At 45.0% G+C, this 15,804-nt stretch overlaps 3 pseudogenes; all 3 read right to left on the bottom strand.

Annotated features, from left to right (window-relative positions):
* Nucleotides 1-900: 900 nt before the first annotated feature.
* Nucleotides 901-2,328, bottom strand: LOC130706639 (E3 ubiquitin-protein ligase makorin-1-like; annotated as a pseudogene).
* A 4,922-nt stretch (nt 2,329-7,250) lies between these two features.
* On the bottom strand, nt 7,251-8,678 carry LOC130706646 (E3 ubiquitin-protein ligase makorin-1-like; annotated as a pseudogene).
* A 4,921-nt stretch (nt 8,679-13,599) lies between these two features.
* On the bottom strand, nt 13,600-15,027 carry LOC130706649 (E3 ubiquitin-protein ligase makorin-1-like; annotated as a pseudogene).
* Nucleotides 15,028-15,804: the final 777 nt, after the last annotated feature.

The following is a 15,804-nucleotide window of genomic DNA, read 5'->3' as shown; positions in this document are numbered from 1 at the left end:
ATTTATATAGACAGAGCTTGCCCTGCTCTATTAACAGCTACCAATATACTGCTTTGTCCTTTAAGATCTATTTGCCACACGAGGCTGAAACCACTAAACTTGAGTTTTTCCACTAAGGCTACAGACACTGCATCTATGCAGGGATGAGAAGCTTGTTACACACTCCCACGTACCAAGTCTATCAGCCCTTGGGAGTCAACTTCCAACTCTGCATTTATTTTATTCCGCTATATCTTTATATGTGTTCTTTCACAATTTTCCTATCAGGCTAAACACAGCAAAAATCTCAACACAGTCGCACCTGGTTCTGGTTACCCAGCAGTAGTACTTGTGTGCAATTAAACAAGAGATGAAAACCACAGAACGAGTGCACAGGGTGGGGATTCCAGGGCAGGGAACAGATATAAAAACACAGATGTGCAGAATTCACCAGAAACCTCAAGCATCCGCCTAAGTCTATAGCAGAAGGCTACATGCCACAGTTCAGATCCTTCACCTAACACCCCAATTCTTGGACCCAAAAGCGGGGCCAATGCTGTTACTTTTGAACCTGGGGTCCTCAAAAATGAGTACTGGAAATCCAGAAATGCTCCCCTTGAACTGTGTGAATCTGGCTGAAAACAGATGACGCAGCAAACCTACACTCTGTCTGACCCTTAAATTCATGTTACAAGAAAACTAACTTTAAGATTCATTTTTGTAACTTTTTTAAACAGAGAAAACAACATACTCCTTGGGGAAAGGTGAGGGATTGAGAAGACAGGCCCTGGGTAAAAATTATTACGACAGCACCTGGAGTTGAGAGGCCTGCCTAGAAGAGAACCACGGGCACTGCTGCCACCAGCGGGGAGGGCTGCCGTCTGAGGCTCAGCAGACCAGTTCACACGCCCAGCAAAGCTGCTATAGATCCAAGTCATAAAAATCTTCCAGCTCATCGTGAAACAAGTCCCACTCGTCTTCAGAGTCTGTCAGGTCGTCGTCCCCACCTGCAGCCAAAAGCACAAGCAACATCTCGCCCAGCTCAAAGGTGACAACCTCTTCTTCGTCGTTGTCAAAGGGGTTGCCGTTCTCTCTTTCCTCAATGAGCTCCCAGAAGTGGTTCCTTCGTTGGGCCCGGTATGTGCTTGATGTTCCCACTGTCTGTCTCTGTGGCTCCTCTCTACGGCATCAGGGTACGCATGCTTGTAAACGCAGTTCCCTCCAAATGGGCAGCTCCTACGTCCTTCGTCAAAATACCTGCACGCCTTGTTGCTCATTGCCTCCTTGTATTTCTGAATGAGTTTCTGCTTCTCTTCTTTCTCCTCCACCCAGTACTCACTTGGAATGACAATGTTAGATGTGATCCGGCATTCTGGGCAGTACTTTATGATCTTGCTCTCAGATTGCTTAGCACTCCTCCACTTGCGAATACACTTGAGACAGTAGGTGTGGTTGCAGTTGGAGAGGATTCCGAAGCGGCGCTCGCGGGGGTTGGCTTTCTCATAGACCACCTCCGTGCAGATCCCACACACCATGTCCTTGCTGTGCTGCACAGCAAACGAGAGCTCCATGTCCTTCTCATGGGCCTCGATGCAAGATTTTATATGTTGTGATCTTTGGGCAGCATCCACTGGATGGAAGACCTACAGCCCACACATATCACACGCGTCTCCATGGAGATACACACAGTTCTCCCCATATCGGCACTCTCCCACTGCAGCATAGGGGCAGATCTGCTTCTTTGTTTCCACTGCAATTTGCTCCTTCTCTGATTCTTCCTTGGTCACTGAGCCCTGCAGGGGTGCTTCAGTGGAGGAAGGGGCAGTACGGCCACAGTAGGGCTGCCCAGGAACAAACTCAATGGCGTTCACCCAGTCTTCTGAACCCGCTCCTACAGTTGAAAAGTTTGAATTTCTTGACTCAGCTTCGCCCATATGCATTTCACCCATCTGTCCAACTACTGATGAGAGACTTGAGGAAGCAGCAAGGGGTGACTTTGCAGTTAGAGCTGTAGCAGTTGCAATGGCTTGCTGTGTTCATATTTGCAGCGGTCTCCGTAAATACAGTACCCTCGCTGAACATACTTGTACACTACACCATATGGACTGTCAGAGAGGTCACGTGAGTATCGACAGTTATCTCCTTCCTTACAAACCCCATGCATGAAATACCTGCAGGTGACCTGTTTGGTCCAGCCGCCGCCGCTGCCGTCGCTGCCAAATCCCATGCCCCCAGGGACGGGGAGGTGACTGTGGGGATAGGGGTGGGGGAGGCCGCTGCCACCGCCGCCCCTGCCGCTCCTGCTCCTGATGTTGTGGCTGTTGTTCCCGGAGCTGCAGCCTCCGCCATTACTGTTTATCCCACACAGCAGTGGCGCCGGAACTTCCGGGATCACATAATTCCGGTCCGGCTGAGGGGGGAGAAGGTGGCGAGGCGAGGGGTGGGATGGGGAAGGACACTGAGGCGCCCGCTCACTCCCCTCTGCCCCGCGTCGCGTCTCTGAGCGCTCTCGCCGCTCGAACTGCGGGCCGGAGCCCGAGCACCCCCTTCTCATTACTTCTTGTTCGTATTTTTAAGTAAATTTTTATTTGTTATCACAGCAGATTTGATTACAATATTTTGTTTGCTCTAGGTGTGCAAGATGTGGTTCTTTCACACATATACATATATCTATTCTTCTTCGTATCCTTTTCCCATGTAGGTTATGACACAATGTTGAGTAGTCTTCTCTTGGTATTCTATAGGTCTTTGGTGATTCTGTGTTTCACATGTGTTTGTATATCTCTGTTAACCCCAATATCGTAATGTATCCAATCCTCACACCTTTCCATTTGGTGAACCATAAGTTTGCTTAATGAATCTGTGATTGCCTTTCTCTGTGGAAATATCTTCATTGGTATCAATTTTTTGGTAACACCTACAAGCGATAGGATAGGATATGTGTCTTTCGCTTTCTCACTTACTACAAGTTGCGTGATTACTTCTAGACTCATCTATGGTGCTGCAAATGGCATTGTTTCATTTTTTCGCTAGCTAATATTCCATCTCTACATGTAGCAGTTCTTCTTTGTCCCCCCATCTGTTGGTGGACTTTTTGGTTACTTCCATATCTTGGCTATTGTAATACTGTGCAGTGCAGTTTTGCCTGCCTGTGTCTTTCCAGTTCTGTCTTCAGAGGTTATAGGTCCAGGAAGGGGCCTGCTGGATCATATGGTAGCTCAATATTTCCCTTTTAAAGGCACTTCCATTCAGTTCTCATTAGTGGCTCTTTCCAAGTTATGTCCCTCTTAAAGTTGAGCGTATGCATTTCTCCACAACACCTTCAGCATTTATTGTTTATAGTTTTCTTGCTGATGGTTATTCTGACTGGTTTGAGATAATACTGCTTCGTGGTTGAATTTGCATGTGTCTCATAATCCGTTGAAATTGAGCTTTAAGGCACGTGCTTTGATTTTTCAATCTGTGATTACAGCTTAGTTCTTCAAAGTGTTTTCTTAAAGTATGTGTCACATTTTGAAATGCTTTGGCCATTTACCTCCCTCTAAACATTTTGAGGGCAGGTTTCATTTACAGCCCTGCCGTACTTGTTCATATGAAGTGAGCATTAGCACAGGTTTTAAAGCTGCTTTTGCAGGTAACGGCCAGAGGACGGCAGCCTTTCTACGTTCCCCACTCTGGTAACTAGGGAAACAGCCCTCCCGGCCAGTGGTGTTCCTCGGTTATAAATTAGAGTGGAATGTGCCCGGATAAACCCACAACAGCAGATGTCTCCTTACTTTTGTTTGTTTTTTAAATTTAATTAATATTTTTTATTGGAGTAATATTCCATTGTGTACATAGACCACTTCTTCTTGGTGCATTCCTGTATTGATGGGTATTTTCGTTGCTTCCAAGTGTTGGCTATGGTAAATATTGCTGGAGTGCAGGATTGCCAGCCTGTGACTTTTTGATTCTCATTTCTCAGGGGTTACGCCCAGCACTGGGTGTGAATGATTGACTTGTAGCTCAATGTTCAAAGCACCTCCATTGTGTTTTCATTAGTGGCTCTTACCACGTCCCCCATAGAAGAGAGGGTAAGCATCTCTCCACAATCATTTCAGCATTTGTTGTTTGCAGCATTTTTGCTAATGGCCATTCTGACGGCTGTGAGCTGATCGGTTTTTGTAATTTGGGTTTGCATGTCTTTAAAAATTCCTAAAATTCATCATTTTTCCTCGCCTTTTTGTTTTCTGTTAAAAAAAATGTGAGTACAATATACCTCTTGAAATTGTCATCTTGAAAGGTTGCCCTCTTTTGAAATTTTGGTCGATTTTCGACCCCAGGAATTTTTGGAGGGCAGGTGTCATTTAAATAAATGCAAGTTTGGTGAATATTTAGTGACCTTTAGCAATGTGTTTAAAGCTGCTGTTGTGGGAAATGGCCACAAGGAGGCATCATTTCTCCATTCCCAAATCTGGGTACTAAGGCAGCAGAGCCTTCCAGGAAGTCGTGTTCCTAGGTTTTAAATTAGAATGGAATGTGCCAGGAGAAACCCCCATAAGTTTATGTCTCATTACTTCTTGGTTTTTTTTTTACTTTTTTTAATCTGGGTAAAGATTAGAATATTGTTTGTCCTAGGTGTACAGAATCTGGTTCATTTGTACATTATATATGTCTATTCTTGTACAGATCCTCTTCCCATGTAAAATACTACAGAGTGTTCTGCAGACCTCCCTTGCTATATGGTCGGTCTTTTTGATAAATGTATATAATATGTATTTGTATACGTATAGTAACACTAATCTTAATTTATCCATTCCCCCCACCTTTCCTTTTACATGAGCATAGTTTGTTTTCTAATTCTGTGAGCGTCTTTCTCTGTGGAAATATGTTCATTTGTGTCAGTTATTAGCTAACCCCTGTAAGTGATATCATAGGATATAGGTCTTTTGCTTTCCGACTTACATCATGTTTGGTGATTATCCCCAGGTTCACCTGTGGTGCCTCAAAGAGCAGTGTTTCATTGTTTTCCATGGCTAATATTCCATTGGGTACATGAACCACTTCTTCTTTATCCATTCACCTGTTGAAGAACATTTTGGTTGCTTCACTGTCTTGGCTATTGTGAATAAGGCTGCAGTGCAGCTTTTGCAGCCTATGTCTTCTCGATTCTGGTCTTCTCAGGTGAGAGGCCCAGTGGCGTGCCTGCTGGATTAAATGGTACCTCAATTTTTACTTTTTAATGCAGCTCCTTTCGGTTCTCGTTGTCGGCTGTTACGACTTTACGTCTCACCAGCAGGTAGAGGGTACACAGTTCTCTAAAGCCCCTTCAGCATTTATTGTTTGTAGAGTTTTTGCTGATGGTCAGGCGACTGGTGTGCGTTGAAACCTTTTTGTAGATTAGATTGCATGAGTCTAATACTTCCTGAGGTTGAGCTTTTATCCATTTTCCTTTTTTTTAAAGAGAGTGAGTAAAACTTAACTCTTCATACTATCTTCTTGAAAAATTTGCCTGTTTTGAATTGTTTTCTCCATTCCTTACCTCAGCACAATTTTTGAGGGCAGGTGTCCTTTACGGCCCCGAGTCCTTCTGAACGTTAATGACCTTTAGCTGTGGGTGTAAAGCCGCTCTTGCGGGAAACGGCCACAAGGCGGCAGCATTTCTCCTTTACCAAAACTGGTTACTAATGCAACAGAGCCTTATTGGAAGTGGTGTTCTAGGTTGTAAACTAGAATGGAATGTGCCAGGAAAAAGCCCTTTAAGTTTATGTCTCTTTACTTCTTTTGTGGAGGGGGGGGGGGAGGGAGGTTTAAAATTGTTTTATATGGGAAAAGTGCGTCTTACAAAAGGGCTGCTGAAAAAGACAGAGACCCCTGCAAGAATTACTTGTCTTTGCTTAACGTGAAAGTATGAGTGGTATCCAAGGAATCAAAGCAGTAGATGGACAAATCAGGGGCATCTCCAAGTTACTTTCAGGAAATAGAGCAACAAAACGCAAATTTATATTTTCTGATCAAGGAATTCTTCTAAGAATTTAACTTTAGCTTACCTCGTGGATTACCACCCCTCCGTCCCCTTTTAGTGGAAAAACATGACTTACTACTGCAAACCAATTACTCCGCTACAGGAAACACCTTAGAAAATAGTTTTCAATCACACCTGTCTAGCTGCAAAGCTCAGGGATGGAATGAGGCAAATACCCACACAAACGGACCCAACAACCCGACAACAAAACCCCTCAAATGAGGACAAAGGTTTGTCAAAAAGTGCCTGGACTAGAAAGTCTAGGAGATCATAAAACATTAAATACAACTGTGTAACTGAGACCCAGTTTGTGTTAATACATGAGATAACCAGATAGTTGAACCTCTATGGCTAAGCCCATTTCCCTATTTATATAGACAGAGCTTGCCCTGCTCTATTAACAGCTACCAATATACTGCTTTGTCCTTTAAGATCTATTTGCCACACGAGGCTGAAACCACTAAACTTGAGTTTTTCCACTAAGGCTACAGACACTGCATCTATGCAGGGATGAGAAGCTTGTTACACACTCCCACGTACCAAGTCTATCAGCCCTTGGGAGTCAACTTCCAACTCTGCATTTATTTTATTCCGCTATATCTTTATATGTGTTCTTTCACAATTTTCCTATCAGGCTAAACACAGCAAAAATCTCAACACAGTCGCACCTGGTTCTGGTTACCCAGCAGTAGTACTTGTGTGCAATTAAACAAGAGATGAAAACCACAGAACGAGTGCACAGGGTGGGGATTCCAGGGCAGGGAACAGATATAAAAACACAGATGTGCAGAATTCACCAGAAACCTCAAGCATCCGCCTAAGTCTATAGCAGAAGGCTACATGCCACAGTTCAGATCCTTCACCTAACACCCCAATTCTTGGACCCAAAAGCGGGGCCAATGCTGTTACTTTTGAACCTGGGGTCCTCAAAAATGAGTACTGGAAATCCAGAAATGCTCCCCTTGAACTGTGTGAATCTGGCTGAAAACAGATGACGCAGCAAACCTACACTCTGTCTGACCCTTAAATTCATGTTACAAGAAAACTAACTTTAAGATTCATTTTTGTAACTTTTTTAAACAGAGAAAACAACATACTCCTTGGGGAAAGGTGAGGGATTGAGAAGACAGGCCCTGGGTAAAAATTATTACGACAGCACCTGGAGTTGAGAGGCCTGCCTAGAAGAGAACCACGGGCACTGCTGCCACCAGCGGGGAGGGCTGCCGTCTGAGGCTCAGCAGACCAGTTCACACGCCCAGCAAAGCTGCTATAGATCCAAGTCATAAAAATCTTCCAGCTCATCGTGAAACAAGTCCCACTCGTCTTCAGAGTCTGTCAGGTCGTCGTCCCCACCTGCAGCCAAAAGCACAAGCAACATCTCGCCCAGCTCAAAGGTGACAACCTCTTCTTCGTCGTTGTCAAAGGGGTTGCCGTTCTCTCTTTCCTCAATGAGCTCCCAGAAGTGGTTCCTTCGTTGGGCCCGGTATGTGCTTGATGTTCCCACTGTCTGTCTCTGTGGCTCCTCTCTACGGCATCAGGGTACGCATGCTTGTAAACGCAGTTCCCTCCAAATGGGCAGCTCCTACGTCCTTCGTCAAAATACCTGCACGCCTTGTTGCTCATTGCCTCCTTGTATTTCTGAATGAGTTTCTGCTTCTCTTCTTTCTCCTCCACCCAGTACTCACTTGGAATGACAATGTTAGATGTGATCCGGCATTCTGGGCAGTACTTTATGATCTTGCTCTCAGATTGCTTAGCACTCCTCCACTTGCGAATACACTTGAGACAGTAGGTGTGGTTGCAGTTGGAGAGGATTCCGAAGCGGTGCTCGCGGGGGTTGGCTTTCTCATAGACCACCTCCGTGCAGATCCCACACACCATGTCCTTGCTGTGCTGCACAGCAAACGAGAGCTCCATGTCCTTCTCATGGGCCTCGATGCAAGATTTTATATGTTGTGATCTTTGGGCAGCATCCACTGGATGGAAGACCTACAGCCCACACATATCACACGCGTCTCCATGGAGATACACACAGTTCTCCCCATATCGGCACTCTCCCACTGCAGCATAGGGGCAGATCTGCTTCTTTGTTTCCACTGCAATTTGCTCCTTCTCTGATTCTTCCTTGGTCACTGAGCCCTGCAGGGGTGCTTCAGTGGAGGAAGGGGCAGTACGGCCACAGTAGGGCTGCCCAGGAACAAACTCAATGGCGTTCACCCAGTCTTCTGAACCCGCTCCTACAGTTGAAAAGTTTGAATTTCTTGACTCAGCTTCGCCCATATGCATTTCACCCATCTGTCCAACTACTGATGAGAGACTTGAGGAAGCAGCAAGGGGTGACTTTGCAGTTAGAGCTGTAGCAGTTGCAATGGCTTGCTGTGTTCATATTTGCAGCGGTCTCCGTAAATACAGTACCCTCGCTGAACATACTTGTACACTACACCATATGGACTGTCAGAGAGGTCACGTGAGTATCGACAGTTATCTCCTTCCTTACAAACCCCATGCATGAAATACCTGCAGGTGACCTGTTTGGTCCAGCCGCCGCCGCTGCCGTCGCTGCCAAATCCCATGCCCCCAGGGACGGGGAGGTGACTGTGGGGATAGGGGTGGGGGAGGCCGCTGCCACCGCCGCCCCTGCCGCTCCTGCTCCTGATGTTGTGGCTGTTGTTCCCGGAGCTGCAGCCTCCGCCATTACTGTTTATCCCACACAGCAGTGGCGCCGGAACTTCCGGGATCACATAATTCCGGTCCGGCTGAGGGGGGAGAAGGTGGCGAGGCGAGGGGTGGGATGGGGAAGGACACTGAGGCGCCCGCTCACTCCCCTCTGCCCCGCGTCGCGTCTCTGAGCGCTCTCGCCGCTCGAACTGCGGGCCGGAGCCCGAGCACCCCCTTCTCATTACTTCTTGTTCGTATTTTTAAGTAAATTTTTATTTGTTATCACAGCAGATTTGATTACAATATTTTGTTTGCTCTAGGTGTGCAAGATGTGGTTCTTTCACACATATACATATATCTATTCTTCTTCGTATCCTTTTCCCATGTAGGTTATGACACAATGTTGAGTAGTCTTCTCTTGGTATTCTATAGGTCTTTGGTGATTCTGTGTTTCACATGTGTTTGTATATCTCTGTTAACCCCAATATCGTAATGTATCCAATCCTCACACCTTTCCATTTGGTGAACCATAAGTTTGCTTAATGAATCTGTGATTGCCTTTCTCTGTGGAAATATCTTCATTGGTATCAATTTTTTGGTAACACCTACAAGCGATAGGATAGGATATGTGTCTTTCGCTTTCTCACTTACTACAAGTTGCGTGATTACTTCTAGACTCATCTATGGTGCTGCAAATGGCATTGTTTCATTTTTTCGCTAGCTAATATTCCATCTCTACATGTAGCAGTTCTTCTTTGTCCCCCCATCTGTTGGTGGACTTTTTGGTTACTTCCATATCTTGGCTATTGTAATACTGTGCAGTGCAGTTTTGCCTGCCTGTGTCTTTCCAGTTCTGTCTTCAGAGGTTATAGGTCCAGGAAGGGGCCTGCTGGATCATATGGTAGCTCAATATTTCCCTTTTAAAGGCACTTCCATTCAGTTCTCATTAGTGGCTCTTTCCAAGTTATGTCCCTCTTAAAGTTGAGCGTATGCATTTCTCCACAACACCTTCAGCATTTATTGTTTATAGTTTTCTTGCTGATGGTTATTCTGACTGGTTTGAGATAATACTGCTTCGTGGTTGAATTTGCATGTGTCTCATAATCCGTTGAAATTGAGCTTTAAGGCACGTGCTTTGATTTTTCAATCTGTGATTACAGCTTAGTTCTTCAAAGTGTTTTCTTAAAGTATGTGTCACATTTTGAAATGCTTTGGCCATTTACCTCCCTCTAAACATTTTGAGGGCAGGTTTCATTTACAGCCCTGCCGTACTTGTTCATATGAAGTGAGCATTAGCACAGGTTTTAAAGCTGCTTTTGCAGGTAACGGCCAGAGGACGGCAGCCTTTCTACGTTCCCCACTCTGGTAACTAGGGAAACAGCCCTCCCGGCCAGTGGTGTTCCTCGGTTATAAATTAGAGTGGAATGTGCCCGGATAAACCCACAACAGCAGATGTCTCCTTACTTTTGTTTGTTTTTTAAATTTAATTAATATTTTTTATTGGAGTAATATTCCATTGTGTACATAGACCACTTCTTCTTGGTGCATTCCTGTATTGATGGGTATTTTCGTTGCTTCCAAGTGTTGGCTATGGTAAATATTGCTGGAGTGCAGGATTGCCAGCCTGTGACTTTTTGATTCTCATTTCTCAGGGGTTACGCCCAGCACTGGGTGTGAATGATTGACTTGTAGCTCAATGTTCAAAGCACCTCCATTGTGTTTTCATTAGTGGCTCTTACCACGTCCCCCATAGAAGAGAGGGTAAGCATCTCTCCACAATCATTTCAGCATTTGTTGTTTGCAGCATTTTTGCTAATGGCCATTCTGACGGCTGTGAGCTGATCGGTTTTTGTAATTTGGGTTTGCATGTCTTTAAAAATTCCTAAAATTCATCATTTTTCCTCGCCTTTTTGTTTTCTGTTAAAAAAAATGTGAGTACAATATACCTCTTGAAATTGTCATCTTGAAAGGTTGCCCTCTTTTGAAATTTTGGTCGATTTTCGACCCCAGGAATTTTTGGAGGGCAGGTGTCATTTAAATAAATGCAAGTTTGGTGAATATTTAGTGACCTTTAGCAATGTGTTTAAAGCTGCTGTTGTGGGAAATGGCCACAAGGAGGCATCATTTCTCCATTCCCAAATCTGGGTACTAAGGCAGCAGAGCCTTCCAGGAAGTCGTGTTCCTAGGTTTTAAATTAGAATGGAATGTGCCAGGAGAAACCCCCATAAGTTTATGTCTCATTACTTCTTGGTTTTTTTTTTACTTTTTTTAATCTGGGTAAAGATTAGAATATTGTTTGTCCTAGGTGTACAGAATCTGGTTCATTTGTACATTATATATGTCTATTCTTGTACAGATCCTCTTCCCATGTAAAATATTACAGAGTGTTCTGCAGACCTCCCTTGCTATATGGTCGGTCTTTTTGATAAATGTATATAATATGTATTTGTATACGTATAGTAACACTAATCTTAATTTATCCATTCCCCCCACCTTTCCTTTTACATGAGCATAGTTTGTTTTCTAATTCTGTGAGCGTCTTTCTCTGTGGAAATATGTTCATTTGTGTCAGTTATTAGCTAACCCCTGTAAGTGATATCATAGGATATAGGTCTTTTGCTTTCCGACTTACATCATGTTTGGTGATTATCCCCAGGTTCACCTGTGGTGCCTCAAAGAGCAGTGTTTCATTGTTTTCCATGGCTAATATTCCATTGGGTACATGAACCACTTCTTCTTTATCCATTCACCTGTTGAAGAACATTTTGGTTGCTTCACTGTCTTGGCTATTGTGAATAAGGCTGCAGTGCAGCTTTTGCAGCCTATGTCTTCTCGATTCTGGTCTTCTCAGGTGAGAGGCCCAGTGGCGTGCCTGCTGGATTAAATGGTACCTCAATTTTTACTTTTTAATGCAGCTCCTTTCGGTTCTCGTTGTCGGCTGTTACGACTTTACGTCTCACCAGCAGGTAGAGGGTACACAGTTCTCTAAAGCCCCTTCAGCATTTATTGTTTGTAGAGTTTTTGCTGATGGTCAGGCGACTGGTGTGCGTTGAAACCTTTTTGTAGATTAGATTGCATGAGTCTAATACTTCCTGAGGTTGAGCTTTTATCCATTTTCCTTTTTTTTAAAGAGAGTGAGTAAAACTTAACTCTTCATACTATCTTCTTGAAAAATTTGCCTGTTTTGAATTGTTTTCTCCATTCCTTACCTCAGCACAATTTTTGAGGGCAGGTGTCCTTTACGGCCCCGAGTCCTTCTGAACGTTAATGACCTTTAGCTGTGGGTGTAAAGCCGCTCTTGCGGGAAACGGCCACAAGGCGGCAGCATTTCTCCTTTACCAAAACTGGTTACTAATGCAACAGAGCCTTATTGGAAGTGGTGTTCTAGGTTGTAAACTAGAATGGAATGTGCCAGGAAAAAGCCCTTTAAGTTTATGTCTCTTTACTTCTTTTGTGGAGGGGGGGGGGAGGGAGGTTTAAAATTGTTTTATATGGGAAAAGTGCGTCTTACAAAAGGGCTGCTGAAAAAGACAGAGACCCCTGCAAGAATTACTTGTCTTTGCTTAACGTGAAAGTATGAGTGGTATCCAAGGAATCAAAGCAGTAGATGGACAAATCAGGGGCATCTCCAAGTTACTTTCAGGAAATAGAGCAACAAAACGCAAATTTATATTTTCTGATCAAGGAATTCTTCTAAGAATTTAACTTTAGCTTACCTCGTGGATTACCACCCCTCCGTCCCCTTTTAGTGGAAAAACATGACTTACTACTGCAAACCAATTACTCCGCTACAGGAAACACCTTAGAAAATAGTTTTCAATCACACCTGTCTAGCTGCAAAGCTCAGGGATGGAATGAGGCAAATACCCACACAAACGGACCCAACAACCCGACAACAAAACCCCTCAAATGAGGACAAAGGTTTGTCAAAAAGTGCCTGGACTAGAAAGTCTAGGAGATCATAAAACATTAAATACAACTGTGTAACTGAGACCCAGTTTGTGTTAATACATGAGATAACCAGATAGTTGAACCTCTATGGCTAAGCCCATTTCCCTATTTATATAGACAGAGCTTGCCCTGCTCTATTAACAGCTACCAATATACTGCTTTGTCCTTTAAGATCTATTTGCCACACGAGGCTGAAACCACTAAACTTGAGTTTTTCCACTAAGGCTACAGACACTGCATCTATGCAGGGATGAGAAGCTTGTTACACACTCCCACGTACCAAGTCTATCAGCCCTTGGGAGTCAACTTCCAACTCTGCATTTATTTTATTCCGCTATATCTTTATATGTGTTCTTTCACAATTTTCCTATCAGGCTAAACACAGCAAAAATCTCAACACAGTCGCACCTGGTTCTGGTTACCCAGCAGTAGTACTTGTGTGCAATTAAACAAGAGATGAAAACCACAGAACGAGTGCACAGGGTGGGGATTCCAGGGCAGGGAACAGATATAAAAACACAGATGTGCAGAATTCACCAGAAACCTCAAGCATCCGCCTAAGTCTATAGCAGAAGGCTACATGCCACAGTTCAGATCCTTCACCTAACACCCCAATTCTTGGACCCAAAAGCGGGGCCAATGCTGTTACTTTTGAACCTGGGGTCCTCAAAAATGAGTACTGGAAATCCAGAAATGCTCCCCTTGAACTGTGTGAATCTGGCTGAAAACAGATGACGCAGCAAACCTACACTCTGTCTGACCCTTAAATTCATGTTACAAGAAAACTAACTTTAAGATTCATTTTTGTAACTTTTTTAAACAGAGAAAACAACATACTCCTTGGGGAAAGGTGAGGGATTGAGAAGACAGGCCCTGGGTAAAAATTATTACGACAGCACCTGGAGTTGAGAGGCCTGCCTAGAAGAGAACCACGGGCACTGCTGCCACCAGCGGGGAGGGCTGCCGTCTGAGGCTCAGCAGACCAGTTCACACGCCCAGCAAAGCTGCTATAGATCCAAGTCATAAAAATCTTCCAGCTCATCGTGAAACAAGTCCCACTCGTCTTCAGAGTCTGTCAGGTCGTCGTCCCCACCTGCAGCCAAAAGCACAAGCAACATCTCGCCCAGCTCAAAGGTGACAACCTCTTCTTCGTCGTTGTCAAAGGGGTTGCCGTTCTCTCTTTCCTCAATGAGCTCCCAGAAGTGGTTCCTTCGTTGGGCCCGGTATGTGCTTGATGTTCCCACTGTCTGTCTCTGTGGCTCCTCTCTACGGCATCAGGGTACGCATGCTTGTAAACGCAGTTCCCTCCAAATGGGCAGCTCCTACGTCCTTCGTCAAAATACCTGCACGCCTTGTTGCTCATTGCCTCCTTGTATTTCTGAATGAGTTTCTGCTTCTCTTCTTTCTCCTCCACCCAGTACTCACTTGGAATGACAATGTTAGATGTGATCCGGCATTCTGGGCAGTACTTTATGATCTTGCTCTCAGATTGCTTAGCACTCCTCCACTTGCGAATACACTTGAGACAGTAGGTGTGGTTGCAGTTGGAGAGGATTCCGAAGTGGCGCTCGCGGGGGTTGGCTTTCTCATAGACCACCTCCGTGCAGATCCCACACACCATGTCCTTGCTGTGCTGCACAGCAAACGAGAGCTCCATGTCCTTCTCATGGGCCTCGATGCAAGATTTTATATGTTGTGATCTTTGGGCAGCATCCACTGGATGGAAGACCTACAGCCCACACATATCACACGCGTCTCCATGGAGATACACACAGTTCTCCCCATATCGGCACTCTCCCACTGCAGCATAGGGGCAGATCTGCTTCTTTGTTTCCACTGCAATTTGCTCCTTCTCTGATTCTTCCTTGGTCACTGAGCCCTGCAGGGGTGCTTCAGTGGAGGAAGGGGCAGTACGGCCACAGTAGGGCTGCCCAGGAACAAACTCAATGGCGTTCACCCAGTCTTCTGAACCCGCTCCTACAGTTGAAAAGTTTGAATTTCTTGACTCAGCTTCGCCCATATGCATTTCACCCATCTGTCCAACTACTGATGAGAGACTTGAGGAAGCAGCAAGGGGTGACTTTGCAGTTAGAGCTGTAGCAGTTGCAATGGCTTGCTGTGTTCATATTTGCAGCGGTCTCCGTAAATACAGTACCCTCGCTGAACATACTTGTACACTACACCATATGGACTGTCAGAGAGGTCACGTGAGTATCGACAGTTATCTCCTTCCTTACAAACCCCATGCATGAAATACCTGCAGGTGACCTGTTTGGTCCAGCCGCCGCCGCTGCCGTCGCTGCCAAATCCCATGCCCCCAGGGACGGGGAGGTGACTGTGGGGATAGGGGTGGGGGAGGCCGCTGCCACCGCCGCCCCTGCCGCTCCTGCTCCTGATGTTGTGGCTGTTGTTCCCGGAGCTGCAGCCTCCGCCATTACTGTTTATCCCACACAGCAGTGGCGCCGGAACTTCCGGGATCACATAATTCCGGTCCGGCTGAGGGGGGAGAAGGTGGCGAGGCGAGGGGTGGGATGGGGAAGGACACTGAGGCGCCCGCTCACTCCCCTCTGCCCCGCGTCGCGTCTCTGAGCGCTCTCGCCGCTCGAACTGCGGGCCGGAGCCCGAGCACCCCCTTCTCATTACTTCTTGTTCGTATTTTTAAGTAAATTTTTATTTGTTATCACAGCAGATTTGATTACAATATTTTGTTTGCTCTAGGTGTGCAAGATGTGGTTCTTTCACACATATACATATATCTATTCTTCTTCGTATCCTTTTCCCATGTAGGTTATGACACAATGTTGAGTAGTCTTCTCTTGGTATTCTATAGGTCTTTGGTGATTCTGTGTTTCACATGTGTTTGTATATCTCTGTTAACCCCAATATCGTAATGTATCCAATCCTCACACCTTTCCATTTGGTGAACCATAAGTTTGCTTAATGAATCTGTGATTGCCTTTCTCTGTGGAAATATCTTCATTGGTATCAATTTTTTGGTAACACCTACAAGCGATAGGATAGGATATGTGTCTTTCGCTTTCTCACTTACTACAAGTTGCGTGATTACTTCTAGACTCATCTATGGTGCTGCAAATGGCATTGTTTCATTTTTTCGCTAGCTAATATTCCATCTCTACATGTAGCAGTTCTTCTTTGTCCCCCCATCTGTTGGTGGACTTTTTGGTTACTTCCATATCTTGGCTATTGTAATA

The sequence above is a fragment of the Balaenoptera acutorostrata genome, unplaced genomic scaffold (genome assembly GCF_949987535.1).
Source record: "Balaenoptera acutorostrata unplaced genomic scaffold, mBalAcu1.1 scaffold_818, whole genome shotgun sequence".
Taxonomy (NCBI): Eukaryota; Metazoa; Chordata; class Mammalia; order Artiodactyla; family Balaenopteridae; genus Balaenoptera; species Balaenoptera acutorostrata.
Note: the sequence above shows the minus strand (reverse complement) of the source record. Positions and strands in the feature narration are given on the sequence as shown.